A 15,372-nucleotide genomic window follows, 5' to 3' on the forward strand; every position below is an offset into this window, starting at 1 on the left:
TTTATACCATAAGTGTTTAAATATGATTTCAGGCATATGAGCGCCGCGGCTGGCTCGAATAAAGCGCAATCTGGAAGTCCAATTTTCGAGCAGCTGGGGCCATATATCGACAATAACGCGGCGAATGTTGGCTTCCAAGTCGTCCATCGTCTCTGGTATATTGGCGTAGACTAGCGACTTCACATATCCCCACAAAAAGGTGTCAAATCACACGATCTTGGAGGCCAATTCACAGATCGATTAAGCGAAATTATGCGCTCATCGAATGTTTCCTTCAATAAATTTATTGTGGCGCGCGCTCTGTGGCATGTTGCGCCATCTTGTTGAAACCAAAGCTCTTTCATATTAATACCATTCAATTGGGGAACGCAAAAGACATAATTATAATTTTAAAATTATGATTTTATTGATGAGCAAACAAGTTTCGAAACCCGAGACTTGTTAGTATCGTTTCCGCATGAATGGTAAAAATATACTTACATAATATAATAAGGATATTAATTTTAATTTACTATGATGTATATTGTTTTGTCGTGACCACCTGTGATCATTGAAACCTAAACCTTTAAGACAAATTTCTATTACAATACAAACGATTGCATTTATATGAACAGCCAAAGCAAAAATAATCATTATTACCTTAACAAGCCGAAGGGTCAGTGCATAATGCGATGGAATGCATTGACATATAAATAGTGCTCTTTAGACTCGCATTCAAAATAATTAAATCATTGCCAATTTTACTGATTTTCGAATCATTAGTTTTCATAGATATTTATTAGAATAATAAAAAGTTCATTTAGTGCATTCAGTGTCTGAAACCACGATATTTCTTAATATGTAGTTATAAATATATATATCGCACAGTATAAGAAACATTAGAGAAACGTCACGGTTGTCGACCGCTGCAAGCGGTGGTTACGACCATCCAGCCTCACGGCTATTCTGTAAATCCTCGACACACAGGGAGTGGTAGAGCGTTCCATTAGAATTTATGTTTCACGAATGCTGCAACAAAGGTTTGCGGTTCCGTTCTTTGTGTATATGTGTGAGTCTTAGAACCGGATAATTAATTATCAGATTACGTTTTCTTCACAGTCTGTCACGGTTATATGGCCTTTTGGCAGAATCGCAGACGTGATGGTCATTTGTGTTGTTAATGTTCTAATTCTTTGACGTACAGTGTAACATATATTTTGCGTATGCATCGATCGATTCGATTCGAATATCCTCGGACAGAGTTCAGGGTCTGAATATATGACTCTTGCGAAACTGGTTTCGCTACAACTGCGATGGCTAGTAGAACCTAACGAAGCCTAATTAACGTCGGCAGATTGTGCATTTGAATGCGCGTGCGCCATGCAGATCGCGATCATGCAATTACTGCAGTGCTCGTCATTGACGCTATATCGTTAATATTCGTTAAGCTTACACTCAATATTGTAGAATTGCCTCGTCGCGTCGCTTGCCGTTTAATTTATCGGCCGGGAAGGCTCATCCGGTCACAAGAACGGAGGCTGCTCCTGAGCTTCCTGCCTCTCCGTATGATCGCTTCCGGTCCGCCTGCCGGTCATCCACCCGTATAATGCAGACCTTCCTGACGCCCCCTCTTGTTCCCTCCCTCAGGCCGCGGTGTGTGCCTCCAGGTGAAGCTCCTCGGATATTGGTGTTTACCTTGCCGCGATAATGTTTGCGAATATGCTCGACGGGACGAGTGTATTTTTCCGAGTTCCCTGCGGACCGTTTTCCGCAAGATTTTCCAAAGGAAGAGCGCTAGTGATGTTTGCTCAGTTTTTGTTTGACGGATTTGTTGTTTCGACCGAGCGATTCGAAAGCTGGGGCTGCGATGGAGCGAGGAGCTTAAAGCTCTCAGTGCGGTGCGGTATGTTGTTTGTGTAATTCCGCTACTATTGTAGATATTCCGTGTATGTTTTTTCGAAATGTCCAGAGTAATACTAGTCCATTAATGAGCAACATTACTAAACACAATTCTAAGAACCATTAGAGTACACAGTAATTCGTACAAATCATAAGCCATAAACAAGTTCTTGGAATCTGATAAATTGCTATAAATAAAAAAATTAATGTTTTATATCCGATTGAAATAATACTGGTATTACTGAGAGAAAAAAACTCGTTATTGAAATTAATTTTATTATTTTAATAAATAATTAATAAAATAAATCATGCAATTCATTTAGCCGTTGTAAACGTTTTATACCGGAGAGAGGATGAATGTCAAACACATGAAGATTCCAATGAAGAGGACAACGACGATGAACAATATATTCAGGAAAGTGACTGTGAAAATAATAAAAGTGCAGAAATGTTTGAAGCCGAGCTCTAAATGAGACTCGTAAAATAATCAACTTATTTCGAAAAAGTCCAACGAAAGGTACAACAAAGAGCGAATTTGACAAGATGCAATTCCTTAATACCCATGATCTAAAGTTTTTTAAAGTTACGAAATTGCATCAGAAAGTCTTTAATTGATCTTGACATCAGCCATATTTGGAATGAATCAAACATCACGTATTGGAAAATATTTATGAAGTACTGAAATATTTAAATAATATAAGTTAATTTTTTAACAATTTTTTTCCATGATTTAAACGAAAAATATTCAAAAATTTGAGTCCGGGGAATTCCCGGGACTTTAAAAATTTGGGTTTCGAGTCCCGGGAATTGAAAATACCCGAGACTTGGAAACCTTAGTAATATACAACATAGCATACATTTATGGTTGATAACATTACACATAAATAGTTATTTAATTAGATAATAATATTTATTATATATTCAATTAATTAATACAATAATGTAAAAAGCTTTTAACGTGGATTCTAAACAGGGACCCCCGTGAATTTGGCCAGAAAAATGCATGTCAATGAAACACTATGAATCTTGATGAAATGTAAATAATGAAAAATCAACCAACGACTGGTCAACTTTTGCCCGCCCCATTTTTAAGAAAAAGCTGAAATCACGAGCCTGTGTGTGTACATGAATATTTCGATTAACTAAAATATTAACAATTATATAATACATCTGTTTTAATTTTCTATTTAAACATAATTAAATACTATTTGAACAAAATACGAAAATAAAATATTTTTGTTTTTAATATAAGTTATATAACTCTGTCAGTATGTAATATTCATTAGGCTCTAACAGCACGTCAACATCGAGGCAGCAAGCTACTCAATGTGGACTTGAAAAGACGGTTAAAAAGGACTAAGCCCTTCGAACTGGTCTAGTCTATCATTACTGGAATACAGAAAACTTTTGAATGCCAATGGGTAAACATAGCCATGAATATAAAGCTACATTCATTCGATATTCATTATCATAAATCCATTAACAAATCATCTATTTGATTGGTGATGTAATAGCCCATACTAAATTTCATATTGAACCGTCTACTCGCGTCAACATCTCTTTCATAAATTTCGCCCGACTTTCAACATTGGATCCGCTCACGGTCGATACAAAGAGTAACACTTTTCACAACGTCCTTCCGTTCGACATGATCGCATTCTGATGCAAATGCCACACTGTTTCGAATCGGACCTCCCGCGTTGTAAAATTAGCGCACGTGTCGCCGGACAAAAAGAATGTGTTGAAGCGTGTAGCACTTAAAAATTCTAACCGTTGGCAAATTTTCACGCTCGGTATTCGGAGCAATATTGAGTTTGTGTTGTTGTGTGGAATTAAACGCGGAAAGTGCCCTATAAACTCCTAATTAAGCATGTCGAGCGATTTCATGTGCGAATGAGCAATAACCACGATACACATTGTGAATGTGACAAACCAGGTGTAATGTCGAGTAATATTGAGAAAACTGGATTTAAAGCAAATCGACAAAAAAAGTGTTTTTTGGATCCTATGCTAGAAGATAAGAAGACAATTGAAGTTGTGGTATAAAACAGCAAGAATGCTTAAAGCTTAACGGATAAAGATTGTTACATAATATAGGTATCCTTTAACAGCATAGAAACAGCTATTTGTAATATGGACGTACTGTTAATTACCAAAGAAATGGGTCAAAATGGCCATTAATTAAAGTGCTGAAACGCGGAAAACTGCAATATTTTGACTAAGCCATGAGGCAAAAATCAATATCACACGGTACTAATTATTTTTATTAAAATAATAAGGAAATCTTTACACACAAAATTTTAAAGCTTTTACAGTTTATATACCGTTATAAAATAACACATTTTATCTAGTCTTTAAACTAATAGAATACTACGAAATACAGATATTCAACTCATGTTTCTTAGGTCTTTCTTAGGCAGGATTAAAAGATTATATTGCAATTAATTTCTTTTAATGGTAAGTAAGCCTATTGCAAAAAAGTAAACGAATATTGGCGACGCAACGGAAGGACGTCTTTCGCCGATCGGCGCCTCACCTTTTAATCCCATAATAATATTATATCTGCAGCGACTAACCTGTGTTTCTTTTCCAATCAGTTAAAGATTTGGAAAATTATGAAACGAATGCGAGTCTTAATTTAATTTAAACTTTTAAGGGAAAACATTAAAAATCCCTTTGCGTGCCAAGTTTATTTATTATGAAAATTATTATAAATAACTTAGTAGTCATAGCAACCAATATATAAACACAAATCAAGACACACGGTACACGCGCGTCTGAAGTTTCGCGAGCGGTGCCCGTGGACCTAGCAGTCGTCGAGAAGTACGCCCGCATTCGTACGACAGTGTATACAACAAGGCACAAAACTGGACAAGACACACTCCACTTTTGGATTTACGTGAACCTAACTTGAACAAATATTGATTTACGTGAACCTTACTTGAACAAAGACAGAAGTAGGTGCCCAAATATTTTCGGCAAACAAGTTTATTAAAAGGTCGATGACAAACACAGCATCCCCAGATTATGCATAGCATATAATGGCGCGATATTAATTACATAAAATTTGAATCTACCGTCGAATAAAATCCGTATTAGACAATAAAAAAGAGTCTGGTTCCGCCCTAAATCATCACATTGGTTAAAGGATCGATTATTAGAATGGACGCCGGATTTTTCCCATATCCTCAAGAGTAAATAAGCTGGTAAACTTCCGTACTGAATAACTTTTTTAATTAAATCCGATTTTAACTAAGCTTGCATCAAGCGGAGCTACGCCGAATTTAACAAGACGACCCTTAGAAGACCACGTTCGAATCCTAATCTAATATTCGATACGACTATATGTGAAGTTGTGGAAACGTGTCCACCGCTAGATTCCGCAGAAACATTTTAATAAATAATATAGTATCGCGATTGATAAGCAACTGTAAACAACTGTACTAATCGTTCACAAGTGTTTCTCAAACAATGTGTATGTATCATTAACGTGTCTATATTATGTCAGTTGTTAGGTTAAAGTATATGTGAACTTTATGTAATGTTATTTATTTTAATAATTTATCCAGCTAATGTGGCTAATTGTTTATACACTAAACAAATGTAATCAAAACATACATATAAAAAATATTTTAATAATATAATCTGTGTTTCTTTATTTCACCTCTTTAAAAATAATATGCTTGTCAAAAGGTGTAGAAGGAAATTGCTGTTGTGATTAATTTCGTTAACTGTTCAAAGTCAACAGTTAACTGTTGAATGCTATCGAAAGTTTTTAATTTCATTACATGCGTTTTGAAATAACCGAGAAGCGAGAGAGCGAACGGTTCTATAATTTTATTTTAAACGTTCAAAGTAGAGCTATTACCGTTTCTAATACCAATAAATTGTTTCTAAATCAATTATCGGCAATCGGATTTACGTTTGTGCGAATAGAATTTGTACAAAAGGACCAGTTAATTGTTTCATATGGATCATTGACCGCGTTGAAATAGTCCGATTAAACACGTTATTATATATTTGCTCAAGTTTTTGATTCTTCGAAGGTTTTGATCATTGAAAGATAAAGACAATGCAACAAGGCTAATAAATAAATAATAGTAATAAAAATATATGACATGTTTTTACAGATTAATTTTCTTTTTAGTGTGACATATGAATGATTCAAACCAATCGGCATTATTAGTTGCGTGAGTATGGACAGTAAAACTGTCGGGGTGTTTTCACCGACTGTTACAGACAGGGTGTGTTTTAAGCACATAAGAAAAAAAACAGCATTCAGAACTATCCCTGCTGAAAATTCATATCCAATATAGCAGGCGGGCAACATCAATTACGCAAATTTGCAAAGTATCGATTCAACAAAACGCCAACGTCTGTACAATTCGTACGCTTCGCTGTCAATACCTGTCAAAAGAAAACCCGTTCGTTTTTTGGAAGCTTAATCACATAGTTCGATGCGTTCTATACACCGGAAAGGTATGTATTTTTTCGTATCTGATCCGCTTTTTACGCGGAATATTCGCGTGAAAGCATAGAAAATGCTCTGCCAAATTCAAACAATGGATACATGATATGTTTTTCATATATGAAGTCGTTTCGGAACACATTACTCATATAATATAGAGTGAACAAAGGGCAAATGGACCATTCTTAAGTTATGCAAAACAAATATTGATCTTGGAGTGTCTTTCGATATGCAATCTACTATAATATAAAAATTACGAGAAAGATATTATTTATTATACGAAATCTCAATATAATAAATTATTACATATTGTTTCTAAGAAAACGTATATTTTACGTCTGAATAGCTTTTTAAATTTATATAAGGATGAATAGCAATGCTTATTCATTATTGTTTAAGCTTATCCTGGAAGTACAATAATAACAAGGTAAAAACACAAAAAATGCTCGCAATTTTCACCGCGCCGACGTCGCCTAGAGCAGAAGAAATTCTTTGAAAATGCACAAGAGAGCCAGTTCGCCTCTGTTTCACCCCAGATGTATAAGCAATACCACATAAAGTCTAGCGTCGAAAGGGGGGCGGAAGTCGTAAATGCAATGGCGATAAAAGAACAGTCGTTCCGGTGAAATGGGTAATGACCAAACCCGTGGAAACTGTAATTTCAGCCAAAGAAAAAATAATCGGAAGGAAAAAAAGGTTGTTTTTTTATAGATTACGAAGGCGTTTCTTTCGCGGACGTCTCACGCTTAAACCTATATTAAATATAATTTTTGTATCGCCAGAAAACAGTTATATAAACACTTACTTTGTTTTCCCTGCGGTGACGAAGGTCTTAGCGTTCTTATGATCTGAAACAATAAAAAGATAAAATTACATTTATATAATAATATTTATTTCTTAATCCAAAGGTTCTGCAAACTACGGCCTGCGGGCCAAATCCGGCCCGCGACCTAAGATTAAATTTTACATACACTATAACGGAATGGCCAACTAGTCAAGTTCAGAATGTGGTGCTCCTATTGCTTCGCATTCCACTTTGGAAATACGTAGCGTATAGAACGCTTTTTTGCGATATTTCGTTATCACTTTATTACCCGCATATATGCATAATGTCACTGTCAAAGACATATAAGAAGAGACTAGTCGACTTCGAATGTCATGATTTTAAATCAGAGTGAAATGTAAATTATATGACAAAGCATTATGTCTATTGTGCGATGACTTTACGTCTGTACAAAAATAATACAATATACGCCGTCATCGACATGATATTTACAACTCGCAGATCAGAGCAATGATCAGAAAAAATAGATAGTTTTAAACAAAAATTTTCATTATAACTATAACTAGTCAGTTTACCTGTAGCCCATTTATTAATTAATAAAAGAAAGCCATTGGCCAGTCATATTTGATTGTTGCACAGTTTTTCGGCAAAAAAAGTAGCTAGAAGGGTTGGGCACATTGTGTGTAACATCAAGAGCCAATTAAATGGCAAAATAATGAGTGAGCCAATTTTTTTTTTTTTGCCTTACCCAGTGGTTTCTATGCTTTTTTGACTCTCAGCACCCTTGCGGAATGCAGGATTTTCCAAAGCGTCCTATGTCATATTATAAAAAGTGAATTTTGAAATAGCAAATATTTTGAGTAATTAAAGTGTTAGGTAAAAATAGTAATAGTAAAGACTTCTGCGGTTAGTTATTAAATGAGTTACTGGTTTGCACTACATTGTTTATTCGAGTAGTCAATACTATGTTTGAAGTAACTGAATAATTAGCTTCCAAGGATAATCTTCATAGAAGAACTAAAAACGAGAATATTTAAAGTTAACAAATTACATTTTTAAGTGAATTCGACTAAAATGTGTCACATCTGATAGTGGTAAAAATATACGCGGATTAGTTGGATAAAATATTCTGATTATTTGATGTATTATTCACTAGCAGGTACGTTGTGGGAAACATCACAATATATCATGTGTTATTGAACCAGTAATGTCAGTGTTGAATTTTATTCGCTCTCGTTATCTTAACCGTCGTCAGTTTCGTGATTATTTTTTTTATTAAACATGAAAGCCGAATATCATAACTTGCTCTATCAGACAGCATTTAAGTTTTATCAAGATTTTTAAACTCAGAAGAACGATTGAAATATTTCTCAGCTCTTATTATATAATACTAAATGGCTTGATTACAAATTAGCCTAATTTCTTAACGAATTTAAATTAAAACTACAAACGGTTCCCATATGTGAATCTTAGACTGCGTTTAAAATTTAAAAAAATACGTTTTTATGATCCTCGGGAATATTTTAAATCAAGCCCTTCACAATATAAGTTTGCCGACCCCTGACTTGACCTAATGTTATAATAGTACACACGAGTTAACCTAGCCCAATTTAAATTGGCCATTTTGCCATAATTAAATTTTATTGCTGTCATAACACGACCACATTATTATTTTAATTGAAACTGTAACAGTGGTAATAAAATGTATACTACACTTTATTATCATGTTATGACTTTATTATTGTAGAACAATATTATTTTTAATAATTCGTCATTACACTTCGTTTGTGTTAATTTAAATTACGCAATAATAAAGTTAACAATAATTTGCAAACAATTGCATTTATATTAAGACTTTTTGTAGCAATATTACGAGTGAGAATCGAATAAAGCACATCTAAACCGAGCTTTGCCCAATAGAATAGCGCAAAAAACAATTATCCCTTCTCAGAAGACAAAAATTCACGTCAAAAGCAATAAAACCGTGCCGTCGCCGTCGCACTGCGACGGCGCCGACACGATTTTATTGCTTTTGACGTGAATTTTTGCCTTCTGAGAAGTGAAAATTGTTTTTGCGCTCTCCTATTGACCAAAATTCGGTTTGAATATACTTTGATCAGCTCTCTTATATTAAAAGTCCATAGTAATAATATTTGTAAGAATAGCAAACATATTTTTAAAATATAGTGTAATATCGAAATGCAGACAAACTGCGGAGCAATATGTGAGATGCGATGTCTGTCTGTACTTATTCTTCCGCTTATTTTTCTTTGAGAGATGAGTTGATTTTGATAGTATTTTGGACTTGACCTAATGAAAGTTCTAAAACTATAATTAGTTTTAGCACTTTTATTAGGTTAGGTTTGGGTTTGAACAGCAACTGTCAAATTGAGCTTCATAGACATTTTAGAGCAGCACATTAACGCCTATCAGTTAAATTATATTTTCGCTAGTAGAAATACATATCTACTGGTGAAAATGTATTTGGACTTCACTAGTGAAAATATAACTTTACAAAAAAATACATATTCACTGTAAGATTAAGTATATAAATATGTATATTACTATATATAGAAAAGTTGAAATCATATAATTTTACTAGAACTTGCCAGATAAATATATATTTACTAGTGAAAATGTATTTCGATATGAAATAACATATTTTTAAAAATATTTTCGACTGTTTTTTTATAAATAATCACATAAAATTGAATGTATTATTTATTTATTTTTCTGCATTAAACCGAGTTGTCAAATTACCGATAAAAACGTTTAATTTATATAGTTCAGCTGGTGCTGTTGTTAATTTTTTCGTTATTTCTTTGCTTCTTTTTTTTTACTGCTACTAATTTACATTCGTTGAATATTTCCACTCATGTCTAATATTTTTTAAACGTTTAAAAAGCAATAATACCAAACAAATTTCAACACAAACGGAGCCACGTCAAAAAACTACAATCTGTCACTTCGAATAATAATGTGTATTGTGAAAATACTACCTAGAAAGTGGTTGCTTTTGAAGGCAATGTTCCGCTCCTTTTATTTATAGTATATATAAAAAGGGCTGAAGAAACTTATACATGACATACATCAGTACATACATCTCAAACAACTGTATTTCAGTTCAGATTCACTATTTGAGGTCGATTTTTGCTTTTTTTATAAATATGTTCTTACTATGATTTTTTTCCAGAGTCGGGCCCCGGGAATTTCCCCCCCCCCTCTCTCGGCAGGCCTGTGTAGATATATGTTTAACAAAATAGAAATAGAAATTGTATTTTTACTGTCCCAAACAATATATACTATCAAACTAGATCACAAAAATGCTATAAACTGGTATGTTCTACAACAAAATCAATATTAAGGCTTAAGAAAATTATTATTGTGTGCTATGAACCATTCAGTAAGGTTAACGTGTACATAACTTATACAAAACCCCATCAATTAACGTTAAATAAATGTGTGCTGTATTAAATTTGGGTTTAAGGCTCTGTTGCTGCCAACAACCCCACAATTAAGATTTCTCAAAAAAATATGATTTATTAAGTTTTTAGAAGCATAATTAACATTCGCGATAAGCATTATAGTACACGTTTTTCTTTCTTTTTGTTGCATTCTTTAGAGTAGCTATAATTTTATATTATAATTTTATGTAAAACACTATAAAAAAATGCGATAATCTTGTCTCGTATATCGCCTGGAGAATCTAGCACAATGCGATAATATTGTAGTATCGCTTCAGCGGCTGTAAACTCAATTTTACAGTCTTGTTTGTTTCTCGTTCCTGTTTTCGTCTATACAAGTTCTATTATGCGACGTATTGCGAGCGCGAGAACTGTAAGGACTTATGGCTGAATGGCTCATTAGACATTGCATCGATTGTACTCGGTCAACCCATTGAGAATAAGCGCTTTACGGTTGATTGTATAGCTGATTGTTTTGCTTGTGTATTTTTATCGCTTCGAATAAAACTTCAAAGAAATAGTTGACGTAATCGTTAACTTTGCTTGAAGTTATCGATAACGATAGACTCATTAATATTAATTCCACATATAACAGATTGGTAAAATTACCTTTAATTAAGATTGTGGGTTAAGATTTCACTAAAAAAATATACTAAAAAACGATCATTTTAATATATTAAACAATATGTTTTATGCATGATAAATAATTTATTTTTAAAGTATATGCATAAGAAACTCTCGCGTAAATGGTAAATGAATCCTAAATTTTCAGATCAATCTAAAATATATACATCTCCAAATTTAAGCTTCACATAAAATAAACCTAATAATAAGGTAATAAAATTTAACGATGGTAAACTTTTACGACTTCTCACTATTTGAGTCGGAAATGTACGAATCCCTAGCGTTGAATATTAAAACGAAATTATTATATTTCTCGACCCTTACAAAAATTACAATAAGGATCTCGTTAACGGTCCGCAAAACGCAATATTATATAACCATTACATTCACGATTTTCTCGCCTACCGACTAATCTGAAATTCTATATGATCGAAATCATACGTAAGAATTATTTATATATAATATATATTGTATTTATGAGGCACTAGCTGTCGGTACCTCACTATCGTGAGGTACCGATAGCTAGCGAGTGTGCGAATACCGGACCCTCAACTTTTTGGGTTTTAAATATAATTTTTGCTTCGTTCTGATTTTTTTAAACATTTTTTAAAATTTAATGGTTCAAATTGGACATTACTATTTAGGATTTTCAATGATAGACAAAATAGTTCAATCTATAAAAAAGTACTTAACATTTTCAATTCATTTGAAAATAGGTTTACAACTTGACTAAATATTTCCAGAAGAAAACATTTTATATTATTTATTAGATTTACAACGTTAGATTTTATCGTTATATTGAAACTTAGATATTTAATGATAAATCTAAATATTGTATATCATTTATGAATAGGTTTAAAACTTGGCTAGATAATAATAAATTAAAAATTGTACTATGAAATTTCAATACAGCGAAGCTCACGGAACCAATGAATAAATTTTGGTATACTGAAAATTCGTTATATTGAACGTAAGGAAGATGATATATTTTATTTTTAATTATCACATTACTACAACATCGAAATAACCTCTTATAAGGTTGACAGATAGTTTTTTGCCCATTTTTAAGGATACCGTATGAAACAATAAAATTTGTGAAAAAAATGTTTTATAAAAAAAGTTTGAGGGTCAGCGAAACACCTGTAATGTCGCTTTTGAACACATCTGTCACACACCACGTCAAGAACGAACTGAATTTGGAGAAATATTGTGTAAAGTTGCAACGTCATTCTTAAATTCGGATCAAAATATTTCGTTATACTGAGATCAGTCTTCGTTATAATGAAAACATTTTGTATGCAAGTTTTTCGGGGACAAATTAAAGATTCGTTATACTGGGAATTTTGTTATTTCGGTATTCGTTACAAAGAGATTTCGTTGTAATATTTTTTAAAATAGGTTTGTAACTTTACTAAATATTATTGAAACAAAAAATATCAAAATGTTTTCAACATAAAAAATAATATTAAAACGTAACATTTTGTATCATTTAAAAGTAGGTTTACAGTTTATTAAATAATAATAATAATAAATAGCATCGGTTACACATCCGCTCAAAAATATTACTGATATAAAAAAATATTTTGTTACACCTTACTAACGCTACAACACAATCGATCATATATAGTTAGTGCAATGTGAGTGATTATAAGTCATTGATTGTGTTTTAGGGTATTTTATGTGTTTGAGTGCCAGTTTTAACGCTGCATAACACAATTATATCATAAATTTAAATTTTCGTAATAAAAAAGTTTTTTGGTGACATAAGTTACTTTATAATTTAAAAAAAATATTTCTATGTTTTATGTGTAAATATAAAAGTCAGTTTTTAATTACATTTGTGCGTTTTAAAAATATTAATAATTTTGAAACCTTTGTCTTTTTTGATTAAAAAATATTTTGATTTACATCTTTTATAAAGTAAATGTTTTTCTGCGCAGCATTATATATTTTAATAATTAATGAGTGTAAAAGTTTTCACTATATTTAAAATTAATAATGAACTAATGATATTTAAAATCTATAATAAATGATTAATATTTAAAATCCATAATAAAATAAAAAATATTTTTAATGTTGAAAAAAATTAATGTTGAAATTTTATTCTGAAACTTTTAATTTAAAAAATATTTAAATTAGTGTTATACATTTTTGTGTAGTTTAGTTTCAAAGGCGTCAGTAAGATGGATTTTTGCAATACTGTGCGCTTAGTAGTTGGTTGGTAATGAATAGTACTTATTTTGAAACTTTGCCCCTTTTTGTTTAAAATACTTTTTAAAGCAAAGTTTTAAAAATTCTCTAAAAACTAAAACTTTAAATTGCCAACGTTCGCCAAAATTTAGGTACATATTTTTTCTGTATAGAGAAGCTAATACATATCCACATTATTTATATTATATTTTAAATCTATAAACTAAAAAAATATTTTAAAAAACATTTTTTTTTGTATTTGATGATTTTTATACATATTTTAATAAATTTTATACAATTTAAATCGTTAAAATAAATTTCGCTCGTTAAAATCAATTTCACTCGTTAAAATCAATTTAGTTCGTTCTCAAGCGCGGGACTTCCCAAATTTGCTTTGACAGTTCTTCTGTCAGATCTGGCAAGAAATATGTTATAATCGCGGGATTTTTGTTACAAAGTGACAATTGAAGATGATTCAAGTGATGCAGCATTTGAAATTATAGACAAAACTATAAATTGCGGGTGTGCCAGTAAGTGTTTAGTTATAAATGAATAATATAACACGGTTAATCTAACAAAATTACTATTGACTTTCCAGGATCTAATATTAAAAGACAAACAGCGGTGATTTGGCAATTAAAGGTATACATACCGAAGTTAATTAAACATATTACAATGCTAGTAATAATAAAAAATATATGACATATTGTGACAATTTTGTAGAAGATGAAAAGATGCCAATCTACGTGTTTAATCCTCTACAGTACATCCATCAATTGTGTTCTTTGGTTGTCGTTTAAATTCAATTTATGGATTATATTAGTAGTAATAATGTGTTCAATGTTTACTCTTGATAGGAGTCTTATTGTTTTTTAATTATTTTTCAGAAGCAATGATGGAACAATTTGATGACCTATATGGCTACAACGTAGAATTGGTATATATAAACAAAGAGTTAATCTTCTCGTGTTGAAGTCACTGTCAGCAAGTATTATCTTTTTATAAAGAACATACTACATAAGTTTGATGTAACTGAATATCTTAAATTTGGCTATTCAGAAAGAGGAATGATGGCACAGAACAAAAATTGTACATATTTTGCCACATCGGAATTAAAAATAACCCACTCTTAGATATTTTGGCTATCGATTATTCCAGGTATGCAATCACATATTTATAATCATTGTAAAATGTCGTTTATTAGATAACATCCAAGAAACTACACATTTATAAGCTGTCCGACAGCGCCGATTTGATCGACATTAACTTTCAATCCTCACATACTAAGGATATATTACACGTTCATGTTTAAAACATAACTGGTTAATTTAAAATTCTTAAAATCTAACGTATATGTGTATAAAATCGGAAAGCAATGATAATGTTTATGTGATATTATTATAAAAACTCACTTTTCGGCCTCGGAGCCCGGCGACGGGATTTCAAAATTTGAAGATTTCATTACAAAGATTGTTTTATGATTGTTTATCTAATTTAATCAATGTATTCTTCGTATCCTAAACACATTATGTATATATTTAATTTTCATAGTTATATAACACACCTAGTTAATTTGCAATCCGATTATTTATAAAAGCAAAAACTCACTTTTAGGCCTCGGAGCCCGTCGCCGGGAATTCAAAATTTGAAAATTTCATTACGAAGATTATTTTATGATTGTTTATCTAGTTTAATCAATGTATTCTTCTAATCCTCAACACATTATGTATATATTTAATTTTTATTCAGTCAAATGACGAATTAATGAAAATTATTGTCGCGTAGCAAAATTTTATTATTAAATAATAATTATTTAAAAGTGTTGTCACGGTACTATCTATTTGAATTTGAATGCTTATTTTTCATTGGTCGACGCTATTTGAATATTTGAATGCTTATTTTTGATTGGTCGAAACAACAGAAGGCATTACCGGCGGCTCGAAAATCAATCGGAACAAATTCAA

At 31.8% G+C, this 15,372-nt stretch overlaps 1 protein-coding gene and 1 long non-coding RNA gene across 8 annotated transcripts in view; one reads left to right on the plus strand and one right to left on the minus strand.

The window, feature by feature from the left end:
- rut (adenylate cyclase rutabaga) overlaps positions 1 to 15,372 on the minus strand; it is a 216,075-nt gene that overhangs the window by 119,017 nt on the left and 81,686 nt on the right. For all 5 annotated transcript variants that reach the window (XM_088182429.1, XM_088182428.1, XM_088182427.1 and 2 more), the window contains exon 3: positions 7,152 to 7,194. The gene's annotated coding sequence lies outside the window, so the exon portion shown is untranslated. The remainder of the gene's footprint in view (positions 1 to 7,151; positions 7,195 to 15,372) is intronic.
- Positions 13,195 to 15,094, plus strand: LOC148236407 (uncharacterized). 3 transcript variants are annotated; one of them, XR_015809014.1, is made up of 4 exons: positions 13,195 to 13,938; positions 14,007 to 14,050; positions 14,132 to 14,196; positions 14,296 to 15,094. It is a non-coding gene; the product is annotated as an uncharacterized LOC148236407 (long non-coding RNA). The 3 variants fall into 3 exon arrangements; XR_015809013.1 differs by having other exon boundaries at positions 14,007 to 14,196; XR_015809015.1 differs by lacking the exon at positions 14,132 to 14,196.

This window comes from Plectrocnemia conspersa, unplaced genomic scaffold (genome assembly GCF_051122295.1).
Source record: "Plectrocnemia conspersa isolate PC_06_02 unplaced genomic scaffold, ASM5112229v1 ptg000003l, whole genome shotgun sequence".
Classification (NCBI taxonomy): domain Eukaryota; kingdom Metazoa; phylum Arthropoda; class Insecta; order Trichoptera; family Polycentropodidae; genus Plectrocnemia; species Plectrocnemia conspersa.